The sequence below is a fragment of the Gorilla gorilla genome, chromosome 9 (assembly GCF_029281585.2).
Source record: "Gorilla gorilla gorilla isolate KB3781 chromosome 9, NHGRI_mGorGor1-v2.1_pri, whole genome shotgun sequence".
Taxonomy (NCBI): Eukaryota; Metazoa; Chordata; class Mammalia; order Primates; family Hominidae; genus Gorilla; species Gorilla gorilla.
Genome location: NC_073233.2, coordinates 97,717,857 through 97,742,506, shown reverse-complemented (window position 1 = coordinate 97,742,506; position 24,650 = coordinate 97,717,857). Strand labels below are relative to the sequence as shown.

Sequence of the window (24,650 nt, the reverse complement as noted above, 5' to 3'; positions counted from 1 at the left end):
CCCAATGATATTGGAAATGTTATTTTCTTAACATGGCTAGTAGGTTCACAAATCTTCATTTCATTACTATTTTTCTCTATACTTGCGTGTTATATTATAGTCTTTTACATAAATAAAATATTTTAATAAAAAATAATGATTTCTTATGCTATAGAGTGATTACATATACTAAAAGTGTAATTTAATCAGTGTCCCCACTAGTGCGCTGAGATAGTGATCCTCTCAGCCTTGGACGGCCAGGCAGGGCGTGAGACCTCTGGCTTGGAGCAGTTGCACATATTCTGCAGTGTGCTCTATGACAAACTGATGATTTCCCATGTGTGAAGCGACATGAACACATTAGACTTGATTCCCCGAAAATGCCAGATGAGAGTTTTACGATATTTGTCCATTCCCCTTGGATTTAATACTGACTTTGATTCTTCCACTTCAGAATAACCTTGTATAATTATAAATTTTGATTTTTTATTTTTAATCCACAACGAGAAAATAAAAGAAAAAATATATACACAGACAAATATATGAACACTCACATAACTGTATATACTATCCATCTTTATTTCTAATATACTAATTTTAAAATACATCAATATACCCATCATAACTCTTTCTGAGTGACATACCACACAAATTCAATATAGGTTCTCTAAGGAATCCTCTTAGGCTACTTGTTTCAAAGCCTCTGAAGCTGCCTGCACAGTGAAGGTTGCAACAAAGCTTTCTCTTCACTTCTCCCTTAGCCTTGCATGGGTCCACTTTCCTTTCAATATCAAGCAGAGCATTAGAAATTCCTGGAAATGACTCTCCTGAATACTTGCTGTGGCTGCTTGGAGCATAAATGACATACCTGTTGATAAAACAGTATACTGTTTACTAGTTGCCCAAATGATATGGAAGAGAAACACAAGGGCACTCTACAATTCTAACATTGAATATTTCTAATTTAACAGAAATTAGAACCAGCCACTTGTCAACTAAACTTCCACATTCAATCAACTCTAAAGACTAGTATGGCCAGGCGCAGTGGCTCAAGCCTGTAACCCCAGCATTTTGGGAGGCCAAGGTTGGCGGATCACGAGGTTAGGAGTTCGAGACTAGCCTGGAAAGCATGGTGAAACCCCGTCTCTACTAAAAATACAAAAAATTAGCCGGGCATGGTGGCACGTGTCTGTTGTCCCAGATGCTCGGGAGGCTGAGGCAGGAGAATTGCTTGAACCCGGCAGGCAGAGGTGACAGTGAGCTGAGATCGTGCCACGCCCTGCAATCCAGGCTGGGATACAAAGCAAGGCTCCATCCTTTAAAAAATAAATAAATAAATAAAATGAAAAAGACTAGTTTATGAAATATGTATTAATTAATAATATTTGACTTCGAACAAATAACCTAAGTGGTAAGTGGTTCGATGCTACAGCAGTAACAACGATTAAGTAACCACAGCAATCATGCTTGGTAATAAAGTATTTACTTACAATTTTTCTAATTCTTCAAGATACACTACACGCAATTGATATTAGTATTTCCCAGAGGAGGAAACTGAGGTCTGAGAAATCAAGTTGCTAAATGATTTGTCTCAAGGCACATTACAAGTAAGTGCCGATTTTTTAATATATCATAATAAATGATAGCACAACTGTGATCGTTAAAGTCCTGTTTGTGATTAGTCAACCATCTGTTGTGGTTTTTTTTGTCCTTTTTAAAAAAGCCACACTACCATGTTAGAGTACTTAACATAAAACATGAAGAAATATCAAAAACAATTTTGTAATGCTTCATATGACCACGACAGATGAATGTTTTACAGAACGGGCAAAGACATTTCATGTCATAGACCTAGAAAGGAAGGACAAACTCTGAAGTGATAAATAAGGCCAGGAGCGGTGGCTCATTACTGTAATTCCATAAATTTGGGAGGCTTAAGTGGGAGAATTGCTTGAGGCCAGGAGTTTGAGACCATCCTGGGCAACGTAGGTTACACCCTGTCTCAACAAATAAAAGTACAAATATTAGCTGGGCATTGTGGCACGTAACTGTAGTCCTAGTGATTTCGGAGGCTGAGGTGGAAAAATTGATCAAGCCCAGGAGTTTGAGGCTGCAGTGAGCTAAGATTGCACACTGAACTCCAGCTTGGGAGACAGTGTGAGAACCTGTCTCTTAAGAACAACAACAAAATAAGCTGGGGCGATGGGTAAGTTAAAAATATGCTGCCATTGGCCAACCAATCGAACTGTTTAAAACACGCTCTTACTCCCAAGCCAGACACTTTGATAATCCCTGGACAGAAAGATGGAGCCATTTCTGGCTGTCCAATGACCTAACCCCTTTCAATACATATAAGATACACCTGGGGATAGTCAATGTTTGGCAATAGTCAAGATTTAGGAATTAAAAAAACCTCTAAATATCAAAAATATGAAAAAGAACAAATAAGTATGTGTTTATTATATACCTTACATATAGAGAGATTTACTGGGTTTTGTGTATATGTAAACAAAAATACATTTAAAATAGGAAAGGGGCTAGAATTACACACACAAGAATATAACCATGATTTTATATTTTTCTGATGGAATTAGGCAGATATTTATTTTCTGCCATGGCTTTCTTGATCTTTACAGTTTCTAAAATAAACATTATTTTAAAATAAGAAACAAAAAGATACTGAAAATAAAGATATGCAAAAATTATATTACATCGTATGAGAGAATATTACATTTATCATTTACTACATATATCTTGAAATTTTCTATTGGCTTGCAAGAAATCAACTATGATATTTTTCCACAGTACAAAAAAAAAGAGGAAAAAGTGATATTATAACAGGGAATCATTTTTTCTTTTCCTACCTATAAAAACATCTATCTGGTAACCCTAAGGATCAATAAATGCTCATTACAGAAACATTGGTTGATTATTCATGATTCTCAATAATATTGGAATGAGAAATAAAATGAATATAGTTATAACTTCATGAAAATGTATTTCTATACACAAAATAAAAATTTCAGAACAAAACTGAACTTAATCAGTCAGCTCTGGGGACTGGTTCCAGGACACTGATTGATATCAAAATTTGTGCATACTCAAGTCCTGCAGAAAAGACACATATACATGAAAAGTAGGACCCCTCTTCTGTGGAGTTAACAAGCTGAATGTGAAAAAACCACTAAACAAATCAAATTGATTTATCAGAATAATAATCCAGATTTTAGTATAAATTATTTAATATTTCATCCTTTCAAGTGATTTTCCGAATAATATAAGTACAGCATTCTCAGAGTCTGAAAAGACTTTCTGGATTACCTTGCTCTGCCTCAGTGAGGAAAGGTAGCTGCCTACGTGGAATCTGAAGCCACATCTGACCTCCCTTGGGTTAACTGGCCATAATATAACTCACCACATGCTTAACGCCCTTTGACATCCTGGTCTTCATATTGTTAAGACAATGAAGTAGGCAATAATAGAAGACAAAATATTTCTGAAAAACATGGCTAAGAGTCCCAGTGGGACGTAACAGTTTTGCTTTATTTTGTTTTGTTTTTTGGAAAAACATTCATAATTTTCTTACTTTACATTTTTCATTAGTTCTTTTTGGCCACATCTGAGGTTCTCAGAGTCGAGATCATGTAATGAGTATCATTCTGTGAAAAAAGAAGTTCTAACATATGAAAGCTAAAGGAAAAATTATTGTTGAGGTTCGTTCCATAGAAATAAATTTACTCACTTAAAAGCCTTTTTTCTGGATTTATGTCCTTCCTACTTTGTGATATTTTTAACAAAATCATTTTCTGTATGCAATACTAATATTTAAAAAGATAAGTTTGAAAAAAATAATTTGGCAAAATAAAGTTTACCATCTTTAAAAATAAAAAGTTGGCCCTCTATATACATGGGGTTCTTTCCTTCAGTAATGTATTTTATTATGTTTTCTTAAGACATGGAATTTATTTGCCATGTTGTCCAGGCTAGTCTGGAAATCCTGACCTCAGGTGATCCACCCACTTTGGCCTCCCAAAGTGCTGGGATTACAGGTGTGAGCCACCTCACCCAACAAGAATAACAACTTTCTAAAGAAGTCAATTTTTTCTCTCTCTCTCACTACAGGATTTGGGAGACATGGTGGCAAGGTATGTTATTGGCCATCAGTGCAAGCTGGAGCACAAGGCATGCTATGAAAAACATCAAGCTGTTTCCAACAAAGTGAAAACATAATTTACTAACACCATAATGTGTCAGTGTGATCGTGTGTGTACTCATGTGTTTGTGTTGTATATTGAATGTTACCTATGCCTTTTATCAGACATTAACCTTTTCTTACTTTTCCAAGTGACTCAGGGGGTTATGTTTTGAAGAGTTCAATGCAGAAGTTGCTAGAATACAATTGCCTTTTTTTAGGATTCAGAATCATAATTAGAGATCAACTATTTGGCGGCAGATAGGGAGAGAGGCATTTATCTTTCAGTGGCAGTAGGTTAGAAACGGAGTGAAGAGTTAGAAAGATTCCCTAAGAGCCACAAACCCATCCTAGGATTGTGGAGGTACATTACAATATCAGAAGTGGGTTTGAATGAAGCATTTTCTGTTGGAATCTATTTCTTAAACACAGACATCAGAAACTTAACCAACTCAACCTACTTCCTTGCAGGAGTGAGTCCGTGCTGCTGCACATGCCCCAGCCTGTGAATCCAGAGCTCACTACAGGGCCCATCACTGTACTGGTGGATAGGTTCAACTGCTTTCTGGGTGAGTGTCATCCTCCTGGTGGGATCCACATGCAATGCCTTCAATTCTGGTTTTCTATGGGCAGCCTTCCCAGTGTAACGATCTTTCATCTAGAAGAAAATAGTCTGTGAATAGGTATTTATATTTATAGTTTCACTATCATCAAACAGACAAAACTAAAAAAAAGATGGTGGAATCAGCCATATAGCAAATTTATTAGAAAAGTAAAACATGCAGAAGGGCTCTTTAGGATGTAGAACCATTCATGTATGGTTCAACCGTGATACAATTTCATGTAAACAATTATTACATGAAGTATACAGAACTGAATTAATTCAGGACATTTCAATTTCAAATTCAGTGCAGTTAATGACTGATTTGAGTGACAGTGTTTTTTTAAATACATTTCAGGTGAAGTTTCATAGCATTTATAATTTTAATCATGTGCATTTGAATCAACTAAAGCATACACGAGTAACTTATATAACAATGCAAAAACTGAGAATCTGTGAACAGTAGGAATGTGATTTGTTGGTTGATGAGGCCTTAGATAGAACTCCAGGATAGATCATGATAAATCCAGCAAATAAGAGAAGTCTGTGCCTGAATCTGGCATGAAAGTCAGATAATTCTTGCAAGGAAGCTGCACTTTTCAGAAGGCAGATTCAGATTTTCTCTTTAAGTATGAATTGACTAGTTTAAGTGGCAGATTATAATATTTCTGGCAAAGTGATAACTTTTTTATTTGGGTCTAAGGATGGCTCCCCACCTCATCTCCTGTCCCCAGCCTCCTGCTCTGCCCTGACAGAGAAGAGACAATGAAGGTTAATTTTATTGCTGTGGACTTGGCTGCAGTGCAAGAGGTTCCAGTTTTTCAGTTGTTATGAAAGGTCGCTAACTAGACATAGACATGACCTTCCTCCCCTTTATAATTTTTGAGTTTACAGAAATTGTGATCATTGAAGTTGAGCCATTTACTTGTGCAGATATCCTAACACCCTTTGATTCCAACATTTTTCCAGACAGAAGTTTCTTTCTAATCTTGACCTGTGCTTTCTAGTGAGAATCTCTTTCTTATCTGAACGTAAGAATTTATAAACTGCTTTTCACTGGAACATTCTCTTTTTTCTACAGTGGAAATTTCCTTCACTTGGGTAGTAACCAATTACAATATCAGGCTGTTTGAGGATGTGAGAAGTTTGATGTTGAGATGTGAATCTTTGCATTCTGACAGATCTGACTATTTTATTGCATGGGGAGACTGGGTCTTCTCCTCTGGCAAACACTACTGGGAGCTGGATGTGGACAACTCTTGGGACTGGGCTCTGGGAGTCTGTAAGGACTCCTGGATAAGGAAGAATAGCACAATGGTTAAATCTAAGGATATATTTCTTCTTTTATGTGCCTGCTGTCCTGACCCGTATTTCCAGGGATAACCTGGCATACGTAGACACTATGTAAAGCCCACATCCATTAGAAGTTTATAACACTATGTTTTCATGTGACTGTTTTCTTGTTCCTGCAGTGCATATATCCTGGGATAATAAAATAACCACTTGGTACATTCCCCTTGTTTGAAGTTCTGAGACAGCTACTGTTTGGTTCTGATGATCTCAACATTGCCCCAACTCCAACAAAATCTAAGTGTTTACTTGATGGCGAGCCCTGCCATTCACTTTTGGAAGATATTACTGAGAGGTGGACGTTGGGCAGTGCTGGAGTTCCAGCTGTTGGATTTTGGAAAGTTTCTTAGACAATGAGAAATGACATGCCGGTTAACTCCAAGAAATTTTTTCTACTTTTTTGTATCAAGAAGGCTACTGGTGTCATCTCAAGACCTCTTCCCCACTATTATCTCAGTATACAGAAAGGCCTCTAGGCCAGATGGGGGTGTTTCTAGATTATGAATGTGGCATGGTAAGCTTTGTTAATGTGGCCAACAGTTTTCTCATCTGTAGCCTCTCTGGTTCTTTCCCTTACCCTCTTACAACTTTGCTTTGTTTTGCTTTGCTTTGCACTCACAGAATCAGAGATAGGTCAGTAACATGACTAAAGGTATCAGAAACACCAGCTTCTGAGAATGCTAACTACTGACTACTTGACATTCTTTATCTTTTTCTATGAAACTTTGTACCATTTTTAAAAGGGTGGAGGTATACATTTGTTTTGATTTTCATTAAACTACTCTCTCTTAGAATACTGCGCATGTCTTCTCTTATATGCTGTTATCTTTTCTTTCCCTTGATTTCCAAGCCAGCCCAGGTATATGAATACCTGAGTGTGTTTATCCAAACTGATGGGTTAATGCAAGAGCACAGGTTTCTTCCCCCTGAACTGGAATTTTCTTTTCTCTGTTCCACATCTGCTAAGTCCCATTTCATCAAGTGTAAGTTCCAACATTTCTTCAGGGAATTCTTTCTTTAGCTCCTGGACTAGATTAGGCTATTTGTTTTAAAGACTCAGAAAGCCTTATACTTTTCTTTGTAAAACTCACAGTGTAATAGTAGGCATCTTTTCTGCTTCTCAAATTACAAGAAAAGAATTGTGTTTGTACTACACACAGGTATATTCCAAGAAAGTACACAATGCTTAAAATATAACTGATATTCATTAATTGTCTGTTTGAATAAAAGAATAAATGCACAAAATAATTATAAAAACATATGATGCAACTGTTTAAAAGGCTACCAAATTTACCCCTGTATTCCTACTGATTTTGGCCACTGAATGTAACCAAAATCAACAGGGATACTGAGAAATATTATTTAATAAAGTTATAAATTGGACTGCTTATCAAATTGATAGGCTCAGTCAATTTTCTTTAGCTCAAGAACAAACTATCAATGGACACAGATCTTAAGAGAGTGACAATGATACAGATAAAAAGACTGAAAACCTGTAAGACTTTAGTAATTTCACCGATGGCATCCTGCAGACAGTTACCTGGGAACAGGTCATTACCAGAATAGAAAGTCAGACTCACTTTTTGCTTCAGAAAACACAGAACACTCAGAAGCCTCATTACATTTTAATAAAACTCCAAATTTATTTAGGTCTTTGAAGTTTTTAAAATACATGTGCATTAAAATATCCTTATTATCAGAAATACCTATATTTCGATCATGTTAATTTTGTATGAAGCCTTTCCTTAAGTATCGACTGGAAATTGGTTCCAGGACTCCCCACAGATACCAAAATCCTTGGATGCTAATAATCCTCAGATGTCCTTACATAAGATGGGGAAGTATTTACATGTAGCCTAAGCACATCCTCCAATGTACTTTAATTATCTCTAGATTACTTAAAATACTTAATGCAATGTAAATGCATTGAGTGTAAGTAGTTGTTACACTGTATTATTTAGGGAATAATGACAAGCAAAAAAAGTCTGCACATGTTCAGTGAAAATGTAATCATTCAATTTTTTTCCTGAAATTTTTTAATCCATGATGAGTTGAATCCATGGGTGAAGAACCCATTTATATGGAGGTCCAACTGTATATCAAATATCATATTTAGTTGCATATTTTCTAGTATGTAATTTAATTACTGGCAGTATGGCACACAACAAACATATCAAAAGTTTCTGATATGTGTTTTTTGAATTTATTTAAAGCAATCCGGGAAAGCCTCCTTTAATGAGGATTGCTGAGAACAAAGTCTAAAAAAGGCTGACTCCATTTATAAGGAGTAACTCTGATCCAAAAGTTTAATGACAGATGGGTTGCATAATGGGTTATTTCAATGATAGGAGTAATGCAAACATACAATTCTGTAGTCATTTATATTTTAATAACATTATACTGTTTTAACCATCCTCATCTTGTATATAATCTCATTGTATATTAGAATACTACTATTAGAGCAATAAAGAAGAATGGGTAAATACGGTCAGCTTTTTGCTTTTGTTTTGTTTTGTTTTTGAGACAGGCTTTCACTCTGTCGCCCAGGTTGGAGTGCACTGGTGAGATCACGGCTCACTGCAGCCTAGACCTCCCCAGATCAAGCAATCCTCCAACCTCAGCCTCCCAAATAGCTGGACTACAGGCTGAACTGTCATGCCCGAGTAATTTTGTTCTTGCTGTTGTTGGACAGAGAGGGTCTCACCCTGTTGCCCAGGCTTCTCTCAAGCTCCTAGCTCAAGTCATCCTCCCACCTCAGCCTCTAACAGTGCTGGGACTATAGGCATAAGCCACTATGCCAGGCCTAAATACAGCCAATTCAACTGAAGTTTAAATTATTTGTGTTTCACTCTCTTTCATTATAAGAATAATCTGTGTCTTAAAATGTGTTCTTGAACATGAATTACTTTATGATTGCCCCTTCATAAGAATAGTTCTTAATGTTTAAGAATAATTCACAAAAATATGAAAATTCCTTCATAAAGAATGACTTGAATTAATAGAAGGAATACTAGATACAGGCAGTGGATAATCAAATTTTAAGTGAATTATCTTATTCTGTCCTACAATTGTAAGAGAAAGTGATCCTCCCACCTCAGCCTCTCAAAGTACTGGGAATTATAGGCATGAGCCACCATGCCTGGCGTAAATATGGCCAATAATTTAAACTTCAGTTTAATTGGCTGTTCTTATAAGTTTTTGAGAGAAATATGTTTCTCTTATAATTGTGAGGACTGGATGAGATAATGCACATACAACCTCCACTGATAGGGTAGAATCTCCACCCCGGAACAGCAGGTCTAGGGTTGCTATGCCCAAGTTTCCCACTGGCTGTATCTTCCGTCCCTCAAGGGATAAGACAAAACACCGGGAGACACCATCCCCCTACCTACCCCAGCACAGACTTGCAGAGCGTGTGTGAGTGCTAGAGAAGCTCCTGTCAACTCCTTTGCAGTGACGCAGAGATTCATCTAGGAGGACTGACAGGCTGTAAAATCTGAGAGCTTTGCTCAATGCCTCACGGTAATGATTGATTTTGAATCGGTCATGAAGAGGTACATTCCCAAGGGCATTGTCAAAAACAATGGAGACCTTGGTTGGGAACATTAAAGAGGAGCTTGGAATCTTTAGCATGCTTTGTAGCAAGAAATAAACTTCTGAGAGCCAGCCAGAAGTTTACCAGAGAAAACCAGGCAAAGAGAAAGCCAAGAAAAAGTGTCTTAGGATCTCTAATTTCTGGAGATCTGGAAGGCTGTGTATCTGTGCTAGCCTGCACCCGCTCAAGAGCATCAAGATGGAATGCAGACAAATTTGTAAGCACTCCCCAAGCTAACCACTGATTCATCAATAAAGAGCCTTTAGCCCTACTGGCTGAAGAGCTAAAGCACAAATTCTGAGTGAACACTGGGTGAACAATAAATTATTCTGTTCCAGGGAGTGATTCCTAGAAGCTAGACTTAAAAATAAAATCACAGTCATCTCCGGTGATCTGGAAGATTGACCATGCACTGTCATTGCAGTAACCAGAGAGAGGATCTCTGAGCTGTTAGTCCACTGAATGTGGGACATAATTGTCAACTTCCTGATCTGTGAAAACAGTCTCCAAGCCACACACACATTGAATGGTAAAGGATAAAAATCTAACTAACTAGGAAGGCTTAGCCACAACTTTCGAAATACAGATTTAGGTAGAAATAGAGATAAATAGATACAAAGATTGCTGAGTTTCATGTTTAGCTGAATTCATAGTAAACATTTATCATCATGAATATGTTCATCTCAGAAGCCAAAAGCATACCTACTCTCAGATGAAGGTTGCATATATATATACATATATATGTGTGTGCATATATATAATATATATATATTTCAAAGCAGTCATTCATATGTATATTTTTCAATTAGTAAGCTAATTTTCCAAGCACTATTTTTCATATATATATATAGTCCCAGCACTTTTAGAGGCTGAGGTGGGACGATCACTTCAGCCAGGATTTGGAGAGAAGCCTGGGCAATAGGGTGAGACCCTCTCTCTCCAACAACAGCAACAACAAAATTACTCAGGCATGACAGTTCAGCCTGTATCCAGCTATTTGGGAGGCTGAGGTTGGAGGACTGCTTGATCTGGGGAGGTCGACCCTGCAGTGAGGCGTGATCTTACCACTGCACTCCAACCTGGGCGACCGAGTGAGAGCCTGTCTCAAAAACAAAACTAAACAAAACAAAAACAAAAAGCTGACTCTATTTATCCATTCTTCCTTATTGCTCTAATAGCTGTATTCTAATATACAGTGAGATTGTATACAAGATGAGGATGGTTAAAAGAGTATAATGCTATTAAAATATAAATGACTATAGAATTGTTATGTTTCCATTACCCTTGTCTTTGGAATACGGATCCTGTCACCTTAGTAGTCAGCATAGTACCCAATAGGTAGTTTTTAAAAAATATATCATAATCATTTATTAATGTGGAGAAGATCCTTCCAAAGACAGCTCCAATGTCCTTGTCACACAGAGGCAGCAGTGGTCAGGAGCTCTGCTGACCAATGCTTTTGGTGCCTGTTTAAAAGGAAGACATTCTGGAAAGAAAAAGTCAGGAAAATTCATAAAATAAACAACAAGAACAACAAACACCTTTTCTTCCAGAATAAGTATTTTCTGACACTCACACCTTCAGGCTGTTGCCTCTGTTGGAAGTGAGAGAATGACTAGTTTCTGGCAGTGTGACACCATGAGCATGCTCCTAGGCTAATAGAGCAGACGGAAGAGCTCCCTCCAAGAGAGGCTCCCTGCAGCCCTCCCCTTTTTTCTTCTGAAAATGTGTGTCTTTCTTTTCAAGCCACGACTTAAAGTCTTATTTTGTTCCTACTCTTAGAAACAGTCAAAAAGAGCCCCATACCGTACCGGCCATTTTATGAATCAATGTAATTTTAACGCAGAGGGATAGTAAAGCGTTATTTGTCTCTCTGGCCTTGGTTCCTTTTCCGCATACTGCAATCATTCAACTACATCTTACACTCTACCATGTCCACGACACTGCTTATGACTAGTGACTAGAAGACTGAACATCATTTGTGCCGGTGGGCAGATAGGGAGAATGTTGTCTGGTCACATTACCACTTTAGTGGAAGGCACTCTTTTAAAATTCATCAGCCAGGTCTGCTATTATAAACACTGGGTCAAAACCGTGGTTGACTTCAAAGTGTTCTCAGAAAGTTTGATAATACACTATTAAAAGACAGTTTTCCATCTGAAAACCTGACTGGTGGCAACCTTCAATTGGCCCCTGCATTTCCTCTGAGCTGGAGCAGCCAAGAGATGGAATCGTTTGCATGAGGAGTTCTTACTGCCACTACAGTTGTTAGAAAATATGGAATGATCCCTCTGCCCTCCAGGTGATTGAAAGCTATGCGAAACAAGGTTGTTTCTTACTGAGCGCAAGGAAGCAATGGGTAAGAAAACTTTTAAGGCATAAATAATACAAAAGGGCACACATTTTTAGGACACATTCACATGACATTATACTGCAAAAAAAATAAAGAATGATTTTCTCTGATTTGAATTAAGATCCTTCACACAGTTCACTCCCAGGCCTGTTTTGTGCAGTTGGTTACAGGCTTGAAGTCAGAAGATGACTGGTTGTTTGCACATCCTCCGGTTTCCTGGGGCTGCTGGAGGACCCCTGAGGGGCTGACCAAAGGAACACCAGGCGGAGGCCATGTTGTCTTTTCAGCACCGTCCTCTGAGATAGGTGGCAAAATAAGAGGATTCCAATGTAAATTGTTGCTGTCTGTTTCTGAATAGACACAGCTGTCTCCTCTGCTGAACTCTTCTGGATTTTCTATGCGATCACAGCTGACATCGTTTCTATTATCCTGACAGCACTTTTTTCCTCCTCTGTAATAACACACTTTGTGGATGAACCAAAATCACCAAAAACTGCCACGGATACTGTTACAGGGCCACTCAAAATAATACCAACGCTATTGTTGGCAAGGGATTGGTAGAAACCCAAAAGAGAGGAGTTAAGAGAAAGAATTGTCAAAGTCCCCTGATGAATCTGTATATGTTCCATGTTTCTATCCTACTTTTTTCCATTATGCAACCATGAGCTATGAGTGGTCACAGGTTTGGCAGAACAATGTAGTTCTGCAGGTCCACCATGTTTCTGGACAGTAGAGAGTGGCTCAGAAGTAAAATAAGGCACCAAGTCTGAACTCATGGAAGAGCAGAGAATCATGACAGTAACATACAGCAGTGTCCATATGGGTCCAAGATTCACATGCAGAGTGCCAGATTACAGAAGCAGGCAAGGCAGGCTTCCAGAGCAAAACCCAGGCCTTGGTTCACTTTCCAAGGTACTACAATTCAGGGTAATCAGACGCATTCCTTAACATTGACTCCTTCCTGCTTACTAAAGACTTTGATCAGTCTTCATACTGTCCATAGGGAGTCTCCAAAACTCAGAGTAACTAGTTGGCTTACATCTTCAGGGATTCAAGTCTGCAAGGTGTATATGATTGTGCTTCGGGGGGAAAGCAGAGAAGCCACTTTCTGTACTTACAACGGAGTTCACTTCAGTGCTATAAACATCACCGCAGCCCTGCTTGTAATAAAGTCCAGACTAGCAATCTGCCTTTGGGTTGAGCTGTTCTCCTACAAGGTAAGCTGTTAAGTCATGCCTTGATTTTAGATCTCTCGGCCGAGCAGGCTAAGCATCCGGAGTTCCTGTGGGGCAGCCGGCTGGGAAAGCCACCCTCAGGTCCTTCCCTCCGACGCCACGGCGGCTACTATGGAAGCGGCTATGGTGGCAGCGGCTGCGATCCGAAGGGGCCCCTCCATGCACTACGCAGGGCAGAGGAGGGCGCGGTGTCTTGCAGGCCAGGACGCAGGCGCTGGGTAGGTCAGGCGGGCGCTGGGTCCTGGTTCTTCTGGCACCTTGACTCTGGAGCCGGGCATCAGGGCTCTGGATTGGGGACCTGGGGCGCGCCCCCGCGGCAGCGCTCCTCCAGGCGGAGGGGAGTGGACATGTAACCGGGCGCGTTCAGGGCTGCCCGGAGCATGCCAGGAGCAAGAGGAGGGATCCTGTGAGAGACAAGCGAGGCCGGCTGTAGAGGCCGCCTCCAATAAGTAGCTTTTTAAACCCATCCCTCTCCCTCCACTCACAAGTAGACCACAGAGTCTATTTTGCCCACACTGATGTCTCTGTGTGTTCAATGCTTAGCTCCCAATTATAAGTGAGAACATAACAGCATTTAATTTTCTGATCCTGCATTAATTTGCTCAGGATTACAACCTCCAGCTCCATTCCCACTGCTGTAAGAGAGTTGGTGTGCCCAGAGTAAAGTCCTCCATGTAAGCTCCCATTCACAATTACACTGACTCCATTGAGAACCTTATGGTGAAGGTGGGAACAGCCACTGCTGAGACCACCATGGCTGAGTAAACTTCCATGAACACTTCCATTTATCTCATTTGCTCCTGAGAGAGTGGTGTATTACATCATCTGCCCATTAATATCTGATCCTTGATAGAGGTATCCTGGAGGGTCATATTTCTGTATGATATTCTGCTGGCGATTCTTCTGCAGGCACATTTCAATGAAAACCATAAGAATGAGGCCCAAGATACCCAGCATACAGCCAAGGATCAGATAGAACAGGTCACTGCTTCTGTCAGGGCTGGTTGCTGGCCTCACATTTCCTTCACTTCCTGAGGAATTCAGACGGGTACTCAAGCCTTTTGGATACTCAGAAGCTCCAGGAATACATTTTACTTTAGTCTCGCAGATCATCATACTGCTAAACTCACTTTCTTCTCCTTCACTGAAGCACTGCATTTTAATGCCATAGGAAGTTTCTGACAGCAGATGGCCAATCATGTGCCACTCCTTTGAACCTTCTGTAACATCCCTCTTATAAACATTGTCATTGTCATTATCTGTGGGTCGGTAATAGATATAAAAGAATGGAAGAGTTATTGTTATTTCACGGAATGTATGTCCACTTTAGCACAATCTGAGTAACGCTGACAGCCTCTGTGTATACAATGTGAGGTCCATTATTGGACAGTTGGAAAAAAGTTTGGGGAACTCAGTCACCTGATAAGGATGAGACGCTGAACTCTGAAAACTCTCTTCATAATGGTTGATAGCAACGACCCTAAATTTGTATGTTGAACCTGGTTCTATACTACAAACTTCCACAGAAATTTTGGAAGGAAGGATATCTTCAGCTGCCACCAGCCAGTCACTGGTCCTCATCCATTTATATTTGACCTTGAAGGCAGGGATTGAAGAATTCCCATCTGCCCAAGGAATTCAAGTGACATAGACCAACCTCTCTGACGCAGTGGAGATAATCAGGTGATCTGGTGCCTCTGGAGCACCACTGTGCCTAGATGAATCTGTAAGCACCACTCCAAAATTGTTGTTTGAAGCTTCTGAAACAACAGGATACTCGGGGGTGCCTGTGGGTTGAGAGGATGCCCGGGTGTTTTTTGATGATGCTGTTTTTTCTTTGCTGGTTCAGAAGGTAAGCATGGCAGGTGGGTTTTCACCTGCAGCACTTCTTGCTACCATCAAGAGTTCATAAAGACTAGATGGCTCTATTTCAGCTAAATGAAGCTCACTTTCACCTCCTGGGATTCAAACCCTGTGCCAACTTCCCACCACACCAACTTCATACTCCAGATTTTGATACTTCACAAAATAGGCATTGATGGGCAGTCCACTTTCCTTGCCTGCCCTCCACACCAGGTTGTATGTATCTGCTATGGGTGTCTGTAGGGTTTCAATTTGATGGGGATCTCAGGAACAGAGATGCCACCAGCATTTTTCTCTGATGGTGATTCCACTGCACTGGGATGTACTTTCTCTGGAAATGAGCTGAATAATTCACTGTCTGAACCATCTCTTATTTTTTTCATTATTCTGAGTAACATCAAAAAGTGTGACTGTTTCTGCTTTTGTTTGTTTCAAAAGGAACAACCATGAGAGGTGGTTCTGCCTGCATGGTACCATATTCATTTGTAGCTTCACAGATGTATTTCTCCACATGCTCCTGCATCACAGCCTGAGTATGGAGAGAGCTCAAGCCAGCTTGGGACATGATGAAATAGACAGGCTCTAGGTCCAAGATTCCAGGTCTTGATAAGTGTGACTTTTGGGATTTAGATCTAAGGACTTAAGACAGATGGCTGGTTATCAATCCGTGGATGTCATACCAACAAATGACCGGACCCAGCAGCCTGGTAGCATTGTAGGACAGAGTAAACAAAGTCTCCATCTACCACTTTTATGCTTGCTGGTGCCGTAATTATAACTTGCTTGAATCCATTGCCTTTTTCTATTTCAAGTCTTCCAGTAGACTGCATAAATCCAGGCTCATTATCTGCTAAACACTGATGTAGCCTAGTATCTTGCATAATAACCCCACTGAATTTCAGTCAATTTCCTGCAGTTCAATGTCTTGAGGAAGGATGATTAGGCTGTGCATTATGAAACCAGTTATGGTTGGCAGCTGGGTTCCTACAAACATCAGAGATAAAGTGTACTGTGGAAAATAGAGACACTATCTGATCCTGTAGTCCCTTAGAGTAGGAGCATGTTCAAGTACATTAACCATGTATGCCACATATTTTACATCTCCAGAGTTGCTTCCCACCATGCAGGAATCGTTTCCAGAGTCCACTGGGTCAATGCTGTCCGTGGCAAGATGAGAACACAACCTTCTCCAGTTGCTTCCCGGGGCAATATCCTGCCTGTTCTTTAGCCAACACACTTGAGGAGCCAGGACCCCACTAAACACACACTCCAAAGTTACAGGGCTATGTGAATGAACAGCTAATACCTGCGAACGAGCAGGGGAAGAATGCCAAAATCGTCTAAAGAAAGGTCACTCACAAGGAGCTTTTGGCCAAAGGGTTCAACTTTTAATTCATGTGTGGCCGGATTATAAGCTGCACATTTGTGTGATCCCTTGTCCTCTGAGGATACATTCAAAATCTAAAGATGTTCTTGTGGAGGGATTAAGTAATTCTTTGTGGAGTGCTTCAGCCACTTCCCCTGGATTTTAGCGCACACCTCAGCTTTGGGGTTACTCTCTGTTACCCTGCAGCCAATGAAACCAGCACCTTTATTATTTTGCTGTAATAAAATGCTTTGTGGATGAATCAAAATCACCAAGAACTGCTGTGGATACTGTTACAGGGCCACTTACAACAACACTGACCTATTGTTGAGAATGCATTGGTAGTAACCCAAAAGGGAGGAGTTAAGAGAAAAGAATTGTCAAAGTCCCCTGATGAATCTTAATATATTCCATGTTTCTATTCTATTTTTTCCATTATGTGACCATGAGATGTGAGTGGTCACAGGTTTAGCAGAACAATATAGTTCTACAGGTCCACTAAGTTTCTGGATGGCAGAGGGTAGCTCAAAAGTGAAATAAGGTGCCATGTCTGAACTCCCAAAAGAGCAGAGAATCGTAAGAGTAACAGACGGTGGTGTCCATAACGGGCCAAGATCTGGATGCAGAGCGCCAGATTACAGAAGCAGGCAGGACAGGCTTCCAGAGCAAAACCCAAGCCTTGGTTCATTTTCCAAAATACTGTAGTCCAGGGTAAGCAAACACATTCTTTAACCTTGACTCCTTCCTGCTTACTGAAGACTTTGATCAGGGACAGTCTTCATACTGTCCACAGGATGTCTCCCAAAATGAGAGTAACAGCTGACTTACATCTTCAGTGATTCAAGTCTGCAAGGTGAATACACTTGTGCTTGGGACGGAAAGCAGAGAAGCCACTTTCTGTCCTTAGGGTGGAACTCACTTCAGTGCTAAAAGCACATCATAGCAGTTCTGCTTGCAATAAAGTCCAAACTAACAATCTGCCTTTGGGTTGAGCTTTTCTCTTACAAAATAAGCTGTTAAGTCATGCCTTAAGTTTAGGTCTCTCCACGGCGCGGGCTAAGCATCTAGAGCTCCTGTGTGGCAGCCAGCTGGGAAAGCCACCCCTGTGTCATGCCCTCCGGCGTGAGGCAGCGGCTGTGGTGGCAGCTGTGATCTGAAGGGGCCCCTTCAGGCCCGGCACAGGGCAGAGGAGGGTGTGGTGCCTCGCACGCCAGGGCAGAGGCTCTGGGTTGGGCGAGCGGGCCGCGAGGTCCCAGGTCTCCTTGCACTGTGTGACCTCAACTGGGAACCAGGGCTCAAGGGTGGGTAACTGGGTTGGGGGTGGGGTGCGGAGTGACAGGATCCATCCCTGTGGCAATGCTACTCTAAATGGAGGCCTACCTACAGGTAACCAGGTCGTCACAAGGCCCAACAGGAGCAGGAGAAGAGCAGGAGGAGGAGCGATCCCAGAGACAGACAGGCAAGGCAGGCTGTAGAGACCGCCCCCAGTCGGTATTTTTTCAACCCATCCCTCTCCTGCCACCCTCAAGGAGTCCACAGAGTCTATTTTTCCCATATTGATGTGTATGTGTGTTCAATATTTAGCTCCCCAGGTAAGTGAGAACATACAGCATTTGGCTTTCTATCCTGCATGAATTTGCTTAGGATTAAGGCCTCCAGCTCCACCCACATTGTTGTAAAGGACATGATTTCATTCTTTTTATGGCTGTATAGTATTCCATGGTGTATATGTACCATATTTTATTTATACAGTCTACCATTGATGGACTCCTGGGTTGATTATGTCTTTGCTATTTTGAATAGTGCAGCCATGAACATAGGAGAGTATGTGTCTTTTTGTTAGAACGATGTATTTTCTTTTGAGTATGTACTCAGTAATGAGATAATTGTATCAAAAGGTAGCTGTGTGTTAAGTTCTTTGAGAAATCTCCAGACTGTTTTCCATAGTGGGTGCACTAATTTACATTTCTTGCTCTATCTTTAGTTCACAAAATTTCTACTAGACTCAGCTCAGGGTTGCAGCCCTGACTGCAGCAGGTGCTGGGGCTTCCCTAAGTAGATATTGTGCACAGGTAAAGAGAGTGCTCAGATCCCGGGGTTGTGAGAAGAGAAGCAGAGGAAGGAGTTAAGGAGAGGGCCACATTTGGATGCCCTGAGGAGGGGTGACAGGCAGATGTAAGGAAGGTGGTACTGTGCTAGTCACTGGTGACATCCTCCTAGTTCCAAAATCTCCTGGAAGGCAGGAAGCCTCACAATTCCCAAGCGTGCTGCAGTTCTGGAGGGCACAGGGCTACTATTCTTCCCAGCTTGACTCTCTTTTCTCCCAATAGGCATGGGACTCTGAAGCCAGGAGTCAGAATGAATTATCTTCCACCCACACAACGTTTAAACCTTCGATTTATGATTGAATTACACACACACACACATGCGCAGGCACACACATGCATCTGTCTCTGTAATAAAACGTCCTTAGCTAATGCTAGACAGATCTGTGATCTGTGATTATCTCTACCCTTTTGGGCAACAAGAATAGTGAATTGATTGACAAAATTGATTGACTCCTGGAAAGTAGTGTAAAAATGTAATATACATGTAAGACACATGGTGTCTTCCCCCTGTGACATTAGCAGCAACATTCCCCTAGAATATTACAAATAATATCAGAGGGGGTGTACACACATAATGTACATACCTTGTAAAATTAGGAGTAGCATCTCCCTAAGATATTATTAATAGTATCACAGAATGTGTACACACATGGCTTATACCCCATATGATGTTAGGAGTTACATCCTTCTAGTATGTTAGGAATAATATCACAAAGTTGTTCACACATGGATAACGGCATATGTAATATCAGGATTAACATGCCTCGAAAATATTACAAATAACATCACCGGGGGTGTGCACACATAACGTACATGCCCTGTGACATTAGGAGTACATTTTCCTGACACATTACGAGTAATATCAGAGAGTGTACACCTTCTGTGACATTTCGAGTAATGTCCCCTGGATAGTACGAATAATATCATAGGGTGTACATCCCCTGTGACCTGAGGAGCAACATCTTTCTTGGATAATGCAAAAAATATCACAAAATGTACAGCCCCTGTGACATTAGGAGTAACATCCACCTAGGATATTATGAATAATATCACAGGAAGTATACCCCGTGTGACAGTAGGAGTAACCTCCCCAAGGATATAACGAACAAATACAGAGGATGTACACGTGTTGTGACATTAGCAGTAACATCCATTTAGGATATTATGAAAATTATCACACTGTGAACACCCCCTGTGACATTAGGAGTAACATCCCCCTACAATATTGGGAACAATATCACATGGTGTACATTCCCTGTGACATTAGAGGTAACATTTCTTTAGGATATTATGAATAATATTACAAGATGTACAGCCCCTGTGATATTAGGAGTAACATTTCCATAAAATATCACGAATAATGTCACTGCATGTACACCACGGGTGACATTAGGAGTAACAGCCCCCAAAACTATTAGGAATAACTTCACAGGGTGTACACCGTCTGTGACATTAGGAGTAACATCTTTCTAAAATATTACTAATAATATCGCAAAAGATACTCCCCCTGTGACATTAGAAGTAACATCCACCTAGGATATTATGAATAATATCACAGGGAGTACACCCCCTGTGACATAAGAAGTAACATCGCCCTAAGATATAAGAAATAATATCAGATTGTGTACACGCATTGTGACATCAGTAGTAACATCCCTTTAGGATATTACTAATATTATCAGAGTGTGAACACCTTCTGTGACATTAGGAGTAACATCACCCTACAATATTGGGAATAATACCACACGGTATACACTGCCTGTGACATTAGTAGTAACATTTCTTTAGGATATTACAAATAATATGACAGGGTGTACGGCCCCTGTGATATTAGGAGTAACATATCCAAAAAACCTTACAAATAAAATCACTGTTTGTACACCACGTGTGACATTAGGAGTAACATCTTCCTTGGATATTACGAATGAGATCACAGGGTTGACACCCCATGTGATTTTAAAATTAAAATCCCCCAGGAATATTACTAATAATAACACAGGGTGTACACCCTTGTGACGTTAGGAGTAACATCCTCCCAGGATATTACGAATAATATCAGAAGGTGTACACACATTGTGACATTAGTAGTAATATTGCACGAGTAAAGTGTGAATAATATCACGGGGTATACACACCTGTGACATTAGGAGTAACATCCCCCTGGAATATTCTGAATAATATCACAGGGTTTACACCTCCTGTGACTTTAGGAGTATCATCTCGCTAAAATATTACGTGAATAATTGTAAAATTACGAGCATCTCACTAAGATATTATGAATAATATCACAGAATGTGTACACACATGGCGTATACCCCTGTGATGTTAGGAGTTACATCCTTCTAGTATGTTAGGAATAATACCACAAAGGTGTTCACACATAGTTAACAACATATGTAATATTAGGATTAACATCCCTCAAGAATATCACAAAGAACATCACAGGGGCTGTGCACACATGATGTACATGCCCTTTGACATTACAAGTACATTTCCCTGACACATTTCCAGTAATATCACAGCGTTTACACCTTCTGTGACATTTGGAGTAACATCCCCTAGGATAGTACGAATAATATCACTGGGTGTACATCCCCTGTGACCTGAGGAGTAATATCTTTCTAGAATACTACGAATAGTATCACAATGTATACACCCCATGCGTCATTAAAAGCAAAATTCCCCTAGGATATTATGAAAAATAACACAAGGGGTACACCCCGTGTGACATTAGAAGTAACATCCCCCGAGGATATAACGAATAATATCAGAGAATGTACATGCATTGGGACATCAGTAGTAATATCTCTTTCGGATAATACGAATAATATCAAAGGGCATACATGCATTGTGAAATTAGTAGTGAACTCCCGCTAGGATATTACGAATTTTATGACAGGGTGTATATGCCCTGTGACATTCAGAGTAACGTTTTCCTAGAATATTACGAAGAATATTAAAGGGTGTACAGGACCTGTGATTTCCGAGTAACATTTCCATAGAATATTACACTGTGTGTACACCCCGTGTGACATTAGGAGTAACATCCCACAAAACTATAACGAATAATTTCACAAGGTGTACACCCTCTGCAACATTAAAACTAACATTTCCCTAGAACATTACGATAATATCACAGAGTGTACACCCCCTGTGATATAGGGAGTAACATCTTATAAGGATAATACGAGTAATTTGATAAGGTGGACAAACCCTGTGACACAAGGAGTAACATCCCTCTAGGACATTACAAATAATATCAAAGGGAACACACCCCGTGTGACAATAAAGGTAACCTCCCCTTAGGATATTACGAATAATACCACAAAGAGTACACACACTGTGACATTATTATTAATGTCCCACTAGGGTATTGTGAATAATATCACAGTGTGTACAGTCCTGTGACATCAGGATGAACATTCCCCTACAATATTACGAATAATATAGCAGGGTATACACCCCCTGTGATTTTGGTAGTGCCATCCTCCTAGAATATGGAAAATAATGTCCCAGGGTGTTAACGAAGAGTGGCAGTAGAGGTAAAATCCTAGTAGTGGAGTAATATCACCCCTCCTCTCCCCCCAGGATATTACGATCCACGGTGGACACACAGCGTGTTTACGTTATTGTGAGTAATATCTTCTCCGCCTCTGGAGATTACCAACTGTCATAGAAGGGTGTACATCCTCTGCACTATTTGCAGTAATGGCATCCTCTTGACCCTGGATATTAACAACAATATCAGGAGAGGATGATATTACTACCAATATCACAGAGAGTGTACACCCCGCCTGTCATATTATTCCTACTATCCAGAATAAGAGAGAATGATATTACTCGCAATAGTGCCGGGGTGTACACCCCCCTTGTGATATTGTTCCTAATATCCAGGGAGGGAGAGCATGATATTAATAACTCCCAATATCGCTATGGGTGTACACCCACCCTGTGATATTGCTCCTAATATCCAGGGGGTAGAGTATGACATTACTCCCAATGTTTTTCTTGGGAGTGTTTCTACCCCCAGCGGCATTGGGTGTAGTATCATCCTCTCCCACGTTGAAATTAGGAACAATATCACTGGGGGCGTGTACACACACTGTGATATTGAAAGTAATATCATCCTCTTTTCTCCTGGATCGTGGGACCAATATCAATGGGAAGTGTACGCTTTCTGCAATATTGGGAGTAATGTCATCCTCTCCGCCTTTGAATATTAAGGGCAATGTCACAGGGCGGGTGTACACTCTCTGCGATATTGGCAATGTTATCCTCTCCTCAAACTGCATATTAGGAAAAATATCACAGAGTGGGTGTACACCTTCTGCGATATGAGTAGTAATATCATCTTCTCCCCTTCTGGATATTAGGAACAATATCACTCGGGAGTGTACACTTTCTTCGAGATTGAGAGTAATATCATCCTCTCCGCCTTTGAATATTAAGAGAAATATCACAGGGGGGATGTACAGCCCCTGAGATTTTGGGAGTAATATCGGGCTCTTTCCCTCCATGGATATTAGGAACAATATCTCAGGGTGGGTTTACACCTCCTGCTATATGGGTAGTCGTATCCTCTCTTTTCCTGGATATTAGGGACAATATCACAGGGTGGGTGTACACAGTCTGCGTTATTGCTGTAATATCATCCTCTCGCCCTCCGGGCATTAGGAACAATATCACAGAAGGGGCGTACATTCCCTGTGATATTGGGAGTAATATCATTTTCTCCTTCCATGAATATTAGGAGCAATATCCCTGGGTGGATGTACACCCACTGTTACATTGGGAGTAATGTCATACTCTACCCCCTGGATATTAGGAGCAATATCACAGGGTGGGTGTACACCCATAGCGATATTGGGAGTTATTAATATCATGCTCTCCCTCCCTGGATATTAGGAACAATATCACAAAGGGGGGTGTACACCCCGGCACTATTGCGAGTAATATCATTCTCTCTTATTCTGGATAGTAGGAATAATATCACAGGCGGGGTGTACACCCTCTGTGATATTGGGAGTAATATCATCCTCTCCCAACGTGGATATTAGGAACAATATCACAAGGGGGGCTGTACACGTCTTTGATATTGGTAGTAATATCATCCTCTCCCCCTTGCATATAAGAAACAGTGTGACAGGCGGGGTGGACACCCCCTGCGATATGGGGAGTAATATCACCCTCCTTTCCATACCTGGATATCATGTCCCACGGTGGACACACAGCGTGTTTACGATATTGTGAGTAATATCATGCCCCCCTCTAGAAATAATGAACAATATCACAGATTGGTGTACACCCTCTGCGATATAGGGAGTGATAACATCCTCTCCACCCCTGAATATTAGGAACAATATCAAAGAAGTGTTTATACCCCCTGTGATATTGGGAGTAATACCATCCTCTCCCACGTTGAAATTCAAAACAGTGTCACTGGGGGCGTGCCCACCCCATGTGATACTGAAAGTAATATCATCCTCTTCTCTCCTGGATCATGGGAACAATATCACTGGGGTGGTGTACACTTTCTGCAATATTGGCAGTAATATCCTCTTCGCCTTGGAATATTAAGGACAATATCACAGGGGGGCTGTATACATCCTGCGCTATTAACAATAATATTATCCTCTCACGCCCTGCATATTAGGAAAAATATCACAGAGTGGGTGTACACCTCCTGCGATATGGGGAGTAATATCATCTTCTCTTCTTCTGGAAGTAGGAATAATATCACACGGGTTTGTGCACTTTCTGTGATATTGGGAGTAATATCAACTTCTCCGCCTTTGAATATTAAAAACAGTATCACAGAATGGATGTACACCCCCTGCGATATTGGGAGTAATATCAGCCTCTACCCTCCATGGATATTGGGAATAATATCCAGAGTGGGTGTTCAGCTGCTGCTGTATGGGGAATCATATCATCCTCTCCCTTCCTGGATATTATTAGCAACAATATCACAGGGTGGGTGTGCATAGCCTGCAACATTGGGAGTAGTA

At 40.6% G+C, this 24,650-nt stretch overlaps 1 pseudogene; it reads right to left on the bottom strand.

Moving 5' to 3' along the window:
• Positions 1–293: 293 nt before the first annotated feature.
• LOC101153894 (cell adhesion molecule-related/down-regulated by oncogenes-like) lies at positions 294–17,169 on the bottom strand (annotated as a pseudogene).
• Between the last annotated feature and the right edge of the window lie 7,481 nt (positions 17,170–24,650).